This window comes from Sinocyclocheilus grahami, unplaced genomic scaffold, assembly GCF_001515645.1.
Source record: "Sinocyclocheilus grahami isolate Dianchi unplaced genomic scaffold, SAMN03320097.WGS_v1.1 scaffold1020.1, whole genome shotgun sequence".
NCBI lineage: Eukaryota > Metazoa > Chordata > Actinopteri > Cypriniformes > Cyprinidae > Sinocyclocheilus > Sinocyclocheilus grahami.
Genome location: NW_015506199.1, coordinates 32,989 through 41,609, shown reverse-complemented (window position 1 = coordinate 41,609; position 8,621 = coordinate 32,989).

Below are 8,621 nucleotides of genomic sequence, written 5' to 3'. Positions count from 1 at the left end.
TGTGTTCTGGTCTCTCGGCTGTGATTACTGACACTATTGTGAATTCTAGGGCTCCCTCCACGAGACGCTTATATGCTTTCAAGTGGAGACTTTTTGCCTCTTGGTGTAGACAACGCACTTTGGATCCAGTTCACTGCCCTATAGGTTCAGTACTGGAGTTTCTTCAGAGTCATTTTTCTGAAGGGGTTACCTTAAAGTGTACGTGGCGGCCATATCGGCAGGACATGGAGGTGCTTCGGTTGGTCATCACACCCTGGTGTCACGTTTTATGCAGGGTTCGAGACAGCTTAGGCCTTTCCGCCCAGCCCGAGTTCCTTCTTGGGACTTATCGATTGTGTTGGAGGGCCTGACAGGCCATCCCTTTGAACCAATGGAGTCGGTGTCAGAGAAGTTACTGACCATTAAGATCGGTCTTTTGGTGGCTTTATCATCCTTTAAGAGGGTAGGGGACCTGCAGGCTCTCTCCATTAGTCCTTCGTGTATGGACTTTGCACCCGGACTGGTAAAAGTCTTTTTGCGACCTAGGCCTGATTATGTTCCTAAGGTCGCTTCAACTCCGTTTCGCTTTCAGCAAGTGGTCCTGGAGGCTTTTTCCCCAGCCGAGAAGGGGTCAGTTGCCCTGAATCTCTGTCCGGTTAGGGCACTTAGGACCTACGTTGACCGCACGGCTCAGTGGCGTAGATCTGATCAGTTGTTCGTGTGTTTTGGTGATAAGAACAGAGGTTCCGCTATCACTAAATGATCGCTATCGAGATGTTTCCTATTCTCTCCAATCTATGGCGCACTCAGATCACATGCTCATGCTAGCGCTGCGTGTTCAGCTCCTCTAACACTCACGATTAGCTCTTCATGCCCCAGATTAGGTAGAATACTCCCATCCACACTGTAACGTAGATCAGGAAGAAGGAGGCGGGAACCGGCGAACACTTCAACAAAACTTTAATAATAAAATAAACACAAAACAGCCCCTCGCGGACGACTGTCGCGCACAAACAAAACCAAAACACAAAATAAACTCCAGGCCTGGTCCTCTCTCGTCACTCCTCCCTTTTATCCTTCCGGAGCTCCTCCATGAGACTCGGTGCAGGTGAGTGTGACATCCGCTCATTATCAATTACTCCACCGGCCTCGCTCCGTTTCCATGGCTCTCGGCCCCGCCCCCACTCGTCACACACACATATTATAATCTAGATTAAATAGATATATTTAATTAGTGCTCTGTATACCTGTCTATCCATTAAACCTTTTCCTAAAATATCTTCATGTGTCAATCTTTCCTCCCCAAAATGACTAAATAATGTCACGATATACACTATATTTACTACACCTAAAAATTACATGATATACATTTTCAGATACACCACATACATCGCATAACCCATTTTCATGTAAACCCATAAGTGCCAGTGTTGATTTCAACCCTGTATGTCCCAGTCTTAATCTAGACAGCCACACCTCTTCTTTCCTATTTCTTCCCTGTCTGCGTAATATTATAACACCATCTCCCTGTGCTGCTATTATCCCATCTAATTTGCCATTTATTCATTAACTTTTTCTTTAAAATCGACTTTGCCTCCTTTTTTCCCCATACAGGCACTTTCACATCCACCTCCATCTTGTCTAGTGCTTTTTTTGCTAGTTTATCAGCAACTTCATTACCAGATACCCCAACATGTGCTGGCACCCAACAAAAATATACCATTATTCCAGCCTCTTTCAATCTGTATAAAGATAGATACACTTCCATTAATAAATCCTCTCTGTCTGATCTCGCATGTGTTATACTTATTAAAGCTGAAGACGAATCCGAACATATTACCACTTTATTTGGTCTGACTTGTTCAACCCACTGTAGTCCTATTATTATAGCTGTTAACTCTGCAGTGTATACTGATAAATCATCTGGCAATTTCAAACTAATTCAAACTTTAAATTTTGGAATATATACACCTATTCCAACCTTTTGATTAACAGGTTCCTTAGATCCATCCGTAAATATTTGTAATGTTGAATCAAATTTATTATTTAGAATAGCATTAACCTCCTTTCCAATGTATTCACCTTCGGGCTTGTCTAGTAAGCTCAAGTCTACAAGTGGTTCAGGGACTCTCCATAGTGAGGCATCAGTGAGTGGTACATTAGGACAGAAGATCTTATTATCCATGCCATACTCCTTGGCCCATACTCTACTCTTCCATCCAAAACTACATCCTCCATCATACGAATATTCTCAGCACTCCTCCAGTACTTTAGGAGTGAGGTGAGTACTTACTGATTGTTGAAGATTCACCCAATACGTCATTGTCAATTTTATCCTTCTAAGTTCAAGAGGCATCTCGCCCATTTCTACCCCAATTGCATCTACAGGTGATGTTTTAATTGCTCCACAACATATTCTTAATGCTCTGGATTGTATGATATCTAATTTTTTAAGTAAAGATTTGGTTGCTGACCCATATACAATGCATCCATAGTCAAAGCAGGAACGAATCAATGCTTGATACATACACAACAATGCACTATGACTAGCTCCCCAATTGTGACTAGCAACTGTACACATGCAATTTATGATCATTCTACATTTTGATTCAATTTTACTTATATGCAGCTTCCATGTTAATTTTTCATCAAACCATGAACCAAGGTATTTAAAAACAGGTACTTTTTCCAATGTTTGATCATACAACTTCAAATCTAAATGTTCAATCTTCTTGTTTTTAGTAAATAACATATATTTTGTTTTTGAAACTGAACATTTTAAACCCCAATCCAGGGACCACTCCTCCACTTTTTTAATTGAGTCCTGTATGCCTTTAACTAATTTTTTAATATTGCATCCTCTCTTCCATAATGCTCCATCATCTGCATAAAGTGCTAATCCTATTCCTGTTTTTTTTTTATTTGATCAAAAACATCATTAATCATTAAATTAAACAATATTGGGCTAATTGCACTACCCTGTGGAGTTCCATTTAGAATGTTATAAGGATCTGATATTTCTTCTCCAATTTTAACCTGAAATAGAAAGTCTAAAACCCAATTATAAAATTTTCCACCTACCTAATTTATTCAGTTTAATTAGCAAACCTTCCCTCCACAAAATGTCATAAGACTTTTCTATATCAAAGAATACTGCAAACATGTATTCTTTCATTATATAGGCTATTTTAACTTCATTTTCAAATAGTATCAAAGCATCTACTGTAGATCTACTTTTCCTAAATCCACTTTGAAAAGTTGATAACATTTCCATTTTCTCCAAAATGTAATTCAATCACCTCACAATCATTTATTCCATGACTTTACATAGCGTAGAGGTAAGAGCGATGGGTCTATATCTACTAGGTTTTGTTATGTCTTTCCCAGGCTTAGCTAGAGGAAGCACAATTGCAGTCTTCCATTGCTTAGGAAGGATACCCTCATTCCATATATAATTATACAATTCCAATAATGCTTCTAATGCATTAGCTGGTAGATTCTTTAATATTTTATAACTTATCATATCTTTACCTGGTGTTGTATTCTTTGAATTATTAATAGCTGATTTTAATTCAAAATAATTAAACTCATCATCCAAAACTATTAAAATCTTGCTTTTTCTTGCTAGTATTTCCATATATACTCATAATTTGCTGTCGTCTTGTTAAGAATGTATCATCTAAGTTTTCAATGCTATGAGCTTTAGCAAATATTTGAGCCAACATTCTGACCTTATCTTTATTTGTAATGGCTATTGTCCCACCTTCCGCCATTACAGGTATCTTTCTGAAGCTATCAATTCCATTCATCTTCTTTATCATACGCCAGACTGCATTTATTTTGGTTTCCCTCCCTATTGTATTACAGAAGCTTTGCCATGCTGTCTTCTTTGTATTTTTAATAACCTTTTTAACATAAGCTCTTTTCTTTTGATAATCTGTGACTGCTTCTGGGGTGAGTGTTCTTTTTAAAAATTTTAATGATTTATTCCTTTCTCTAATTGCTTTCTAGCATTCTTCTGACCACCAATGTACATTCTTTCTTTTACTTGTACCACTTACTACCGGGATTGATTGTGATACTGCAAAATAAATGCCATTCACTACTTTACCATAGCTATCATCAACACTACCCTCTACTGACAGATTTTCAAATTGTTCTTCACATAACATTTGAAACTTTTCCCAATCTGCCTTTTTATATACTGTATCCATCTTAAACCATAATTACAATTTTGTATTTGAATCTTATTTTGAATTTTACAGATCACTGCAAAATGATCACTTCCAATATTATCTTTAGCTACTGACCATATGCATTTACCAGCTAATGATGCTGAAACTATTGTAATATCTAAACATGACATTGCACCTCTCGTCTATTCTTGTTGGGTTGCCATCATTTAGACACACTAAAGAGTTTTCTTCCATGAATTCTTCTATTACTTCACCATTTTTATCTGTGTTCCTGCTACCCCAAATATTATTGTGTGCATTAAAATCACCACACATAACCATTTTGTTTGATGATTCTCCCATGGCACTTTTCAGAATGCCTACTGATAATTCCGAACAAGGATTACAAAAATGTACTAATCTGATTACCCCTGTATACCCATTATTTCTATACATATGCTCTCTGCATTACTTTCACTGTTTATATACCTGTATATCACATTTTCTTTTATGAATGTCGCACATCCTCCACCTCTACCATTATTCCTGTCTTTCCTTTTTACTTCATACCCATTCAGCTTAAAATCCAATGACTTGCATAACCATGTTTCTTGTATACAAATTATATAAGGAGATTTACTCATATCTGCAACATATTTTTTAAACTCCTGCCCATTAGCGATCAAGCTTCTGGCATTCCAATGAAGCAATAGGAAATACATGATAATGTTATGTATCACTACATTGAGATGCATCATAACTTGTTATGCTTCCTTCTGTTTTTCCTTCTTTAGATTTTAATATCTTGTGAATTTGCCCTGCTGATATACCAATGCAATTAAAGAATTTGTTTGCACATTCTACAACAATTTTTATTTTGTCTGATCTTCTTTCCACCTGTGCGGTGCCATTCACCACTGCACAGATAAACGTCACAAAATCAGTTTTGCTCATGTTAATACTGTCTGCTGAGTCATTTTTTAACAAGTTAATCTGTTTCATTGACTCATTCGCCTGAGAAGTTTGCACCTGTTCTCTTTGAATTCTTGTTTCTGCAACTTGTTTCATTCTATGAGCCGCTTCTGCATATGTTAAATTCTGGATGGACTTTACCTTCTGGATCTCAGGAGCCTGCTGTTGCACTGGACATCCTGCATATGCAGTGCTGTGCTCTCCCCCACAATTGCAGCATTTCATCTTAGTTCCTTCCTGACACTTCCTGTACTCATGCTCTTCTCCACATTTTGCACACTGCATTTTCCCTTTGCAAACAGCAGCGGTATGCCCTATGCGTTGACAATTGTAACAACGTAAAGGAGGGGGAACATATTCCCGTACCACATAACTGATGAAACCTAGCTTCACCTTTACTGGTAAATTGTTGTCTTCAAAGTGTATCAACATAGAGACACTATCACATTTTTTATTATCTTTCCATATCATCAGACCGAAGCAACTTTACCTCCAATCAAGTTTCCTTTTACTTCCTCCATAGTTACATTCAAGGGCACTCCTGAAATCACTGAAATCACCCACTCTTCCTCATACCTACTTCAGCACAGCTTATTTTACCACCAGCCAGTGATTTTAGTTTTAGTATCTTTGCTCTCTGATTTTCATCCTTACACTTGATCAAAACTCTTCCATTGTTCAAACATGTTGCCCCTTTCACTGATCCTACTTCTTTATCTATCGCTTTTGATAATTTAACAGGATGCATATACTGTTCTGCTTGTTTGACATATGTGATCATGACTTTTATGTCCTTATCCTCACCCTTTGCCCGGTCTCCCTAATTTTACTTGAACACATTTGTTCACATTCAAACTCATCACCCATGTTATTTCCTTTTTTTTCTTTTATTATATCGTACTTCATGGAATTCCATTTCTTGATTATCATCATCCGAAGAATCATCCATTATGTCCACCTACTTGAGTCCAAGAAAAGAACTGTTCTTATTTGACCTATTAGAATATGTTGATTTTTCTACCGCCAATGTTGTTTTCATAGTTCGCTCCCCACATGCTCTTCGGAACAACTCCCTGATTTAAATCTAGCAGTTCTGTTGTGTTTGTGTCGCAAGTTCAGGTAGTGACGATTCTCTCCGGCCAATCAGTGATCAGCAGAGTTTACACGTCACGTTTTGGTAACGGTATGGTTCACTTGGAACCTCAACCGAGGTGGTACTAAAAAAAGTACTAGGTACTGTACCCAGTGGAACATTATATGAGGTGAAAAAAAAAAGTTTCAGGCGGTCGCACACCAGACGAGACGAGCAGCGTCGTGCCACGTCTTTAAAATTCAAATACTTTATTTTCTATAAGTGTAGGCACACCGGCGGCGCCGTTCGCCGTCTGTCCGCGGCGCCCAGCTACCTCGTGTTATACTTGTAAGAATTGTTCTAGACATGCCGAAAATTTTACGCTACAGCACAGCAGCTCTTCTTCTTCGTTTTCTCTGATGCACTAACTCTGCAGCAGCACTTCTTCGTCGTCTCGTTTGATGCACTCACTCAACCAAGCGTTCTAACCACAACCTCGCCCCTCCCCACCCCTTCGAATTTCTGTAGGCGGGAATTATTTGTAATGATATTCCAATGAGCCGTTTTGTGATAACACAAAGCCCAGAAAACAAACGTTGTAGTCCAAACGAGCCGTTCGTTGTAATTCTTGAAAAGGGATTTTTAAAAAACTAAATATCTCCCTTTGGAGTGGACTTTGAGATTTGTAACTTTCTAGATCTTTTTTATGCCCAAACATACACACTACACACTGACTAAAATTAAAAGTAAAAAGCATAATAGGATCCCTTTAAGACACTTGAGCCTGCGACTGACGGTTTAGGAGTTATGATCGATTTTGTACTTTTGATCGCTGTAGCGCCCCCGTCAGGCCGATTGGGGCGAGCCTTGGTGATGTTAGGCGGTGTGATTGAGTACTACCATCCCTTCAAGAGAAGGGTGTTCCTGCACAACTGGAGGCTGCAGTTTCAGGACCGCAGTTCTAGGACCCTATGCTTTTGTAACAGCGCCACCTACCGAATTGGATAATATAGCGGAGGCTGCAGTTTCAGGACCGCATTTCTAGGACCCTGGTGGTTTAGTTTGTAGTAATGTTTGTACATGTTGTTAAAGATATTGAATCTCAGGAAAAAAATTGTTTATTTCAATTGTGATTTTTGATTTATAAATGCATCAGATGTTAATTACAAAGTGTGTAATACCTGCTTTGTTAACAATTTTACATTTAAATGAATTTACACTTAAAATATAAATGAAAAATGTATTTCAGTCTTTAAACTACTGAAAAAGTGGAGTACCTTAAGTCTTAGTTTCTTGAAATATACTGTATATTGATTAGCCCCCTTAAGTTTAACTAGCTCATTATCAGGTATAATAAAGTTGGAATCAAATGAAATCAGCATTTGCAGTCACTAAACTTTGTAGAGAGGCAAGACACAAGACTCAAGAATGATTCAAGAATGCATATTTATATACTGTATATACTCATTTTTGCAATAACACATAATACAACATAAAAAAGACCCCCTTTTCCATCAGTTGCTGCATGGACAGAAAGGCTGTAGGCTTCAACTCCTGAGAGAGATAAAAAAAGAGAGAGAGAGGGAGGGAGGATTAAATAAGAAACATTTGCTTTAACATGTTTAACTCTGTAATATATATTTCTGATTTAACACGTATGCACTGTTGGGGTTGTAGAGAGAGAGAGAACCAAACAGAATAATCATGTTACTGACATCTAATTCCAAACTCCAAATTTAAGTATATAAGTGCAAAACCCACCAACTGAATGTTCTCTCTTCTTTCCCCAATTGTTTGTCAATCCGGCAACACTTTCTATGAAGCCTGTATTTATAATACATTATAAGGGTTTTATAATTAATGCATAAAGCACTATAAAAAAGCTTGATAATACGTTGTATCATCTCATAAATAATCATAACATGCATAATACATTATAGTACTTACGCATTTGTGGTTATAACTTTTAAGAGTATGATTACCTATAACACACAATGAATACCATAATAAATCCACTTAATTTATAATGGATTATCTTGACATTGTTTATTTAAGATCTGGACAGAATCTGTCTACATCTTGTGAGTGGTTAGGAGTGGTTGAGTGTTGTTTTCTTCTTTCCTCAATTGTTTGTCAATCCGGCAACACTTTCTATGAAGCCTGTATTTATAATACATTATAAGGGTTTTATAATTAATGCATAAAGCACTATAAAAAAGCTTGATAATACGTTGTATCATCTCATAAATAATCATAACATGCATAATACATTATAGTACTTACGCATTTGTGGTTATAACTTTTAAGAGTATGATTACCTATAACACACAATGAATACCATAATAAATCCACTTAATTTATAATGGATTATCTTGACATTGTTTATTTAAGATAACTACATCTTGTGAATGGTTAGGAGTGGG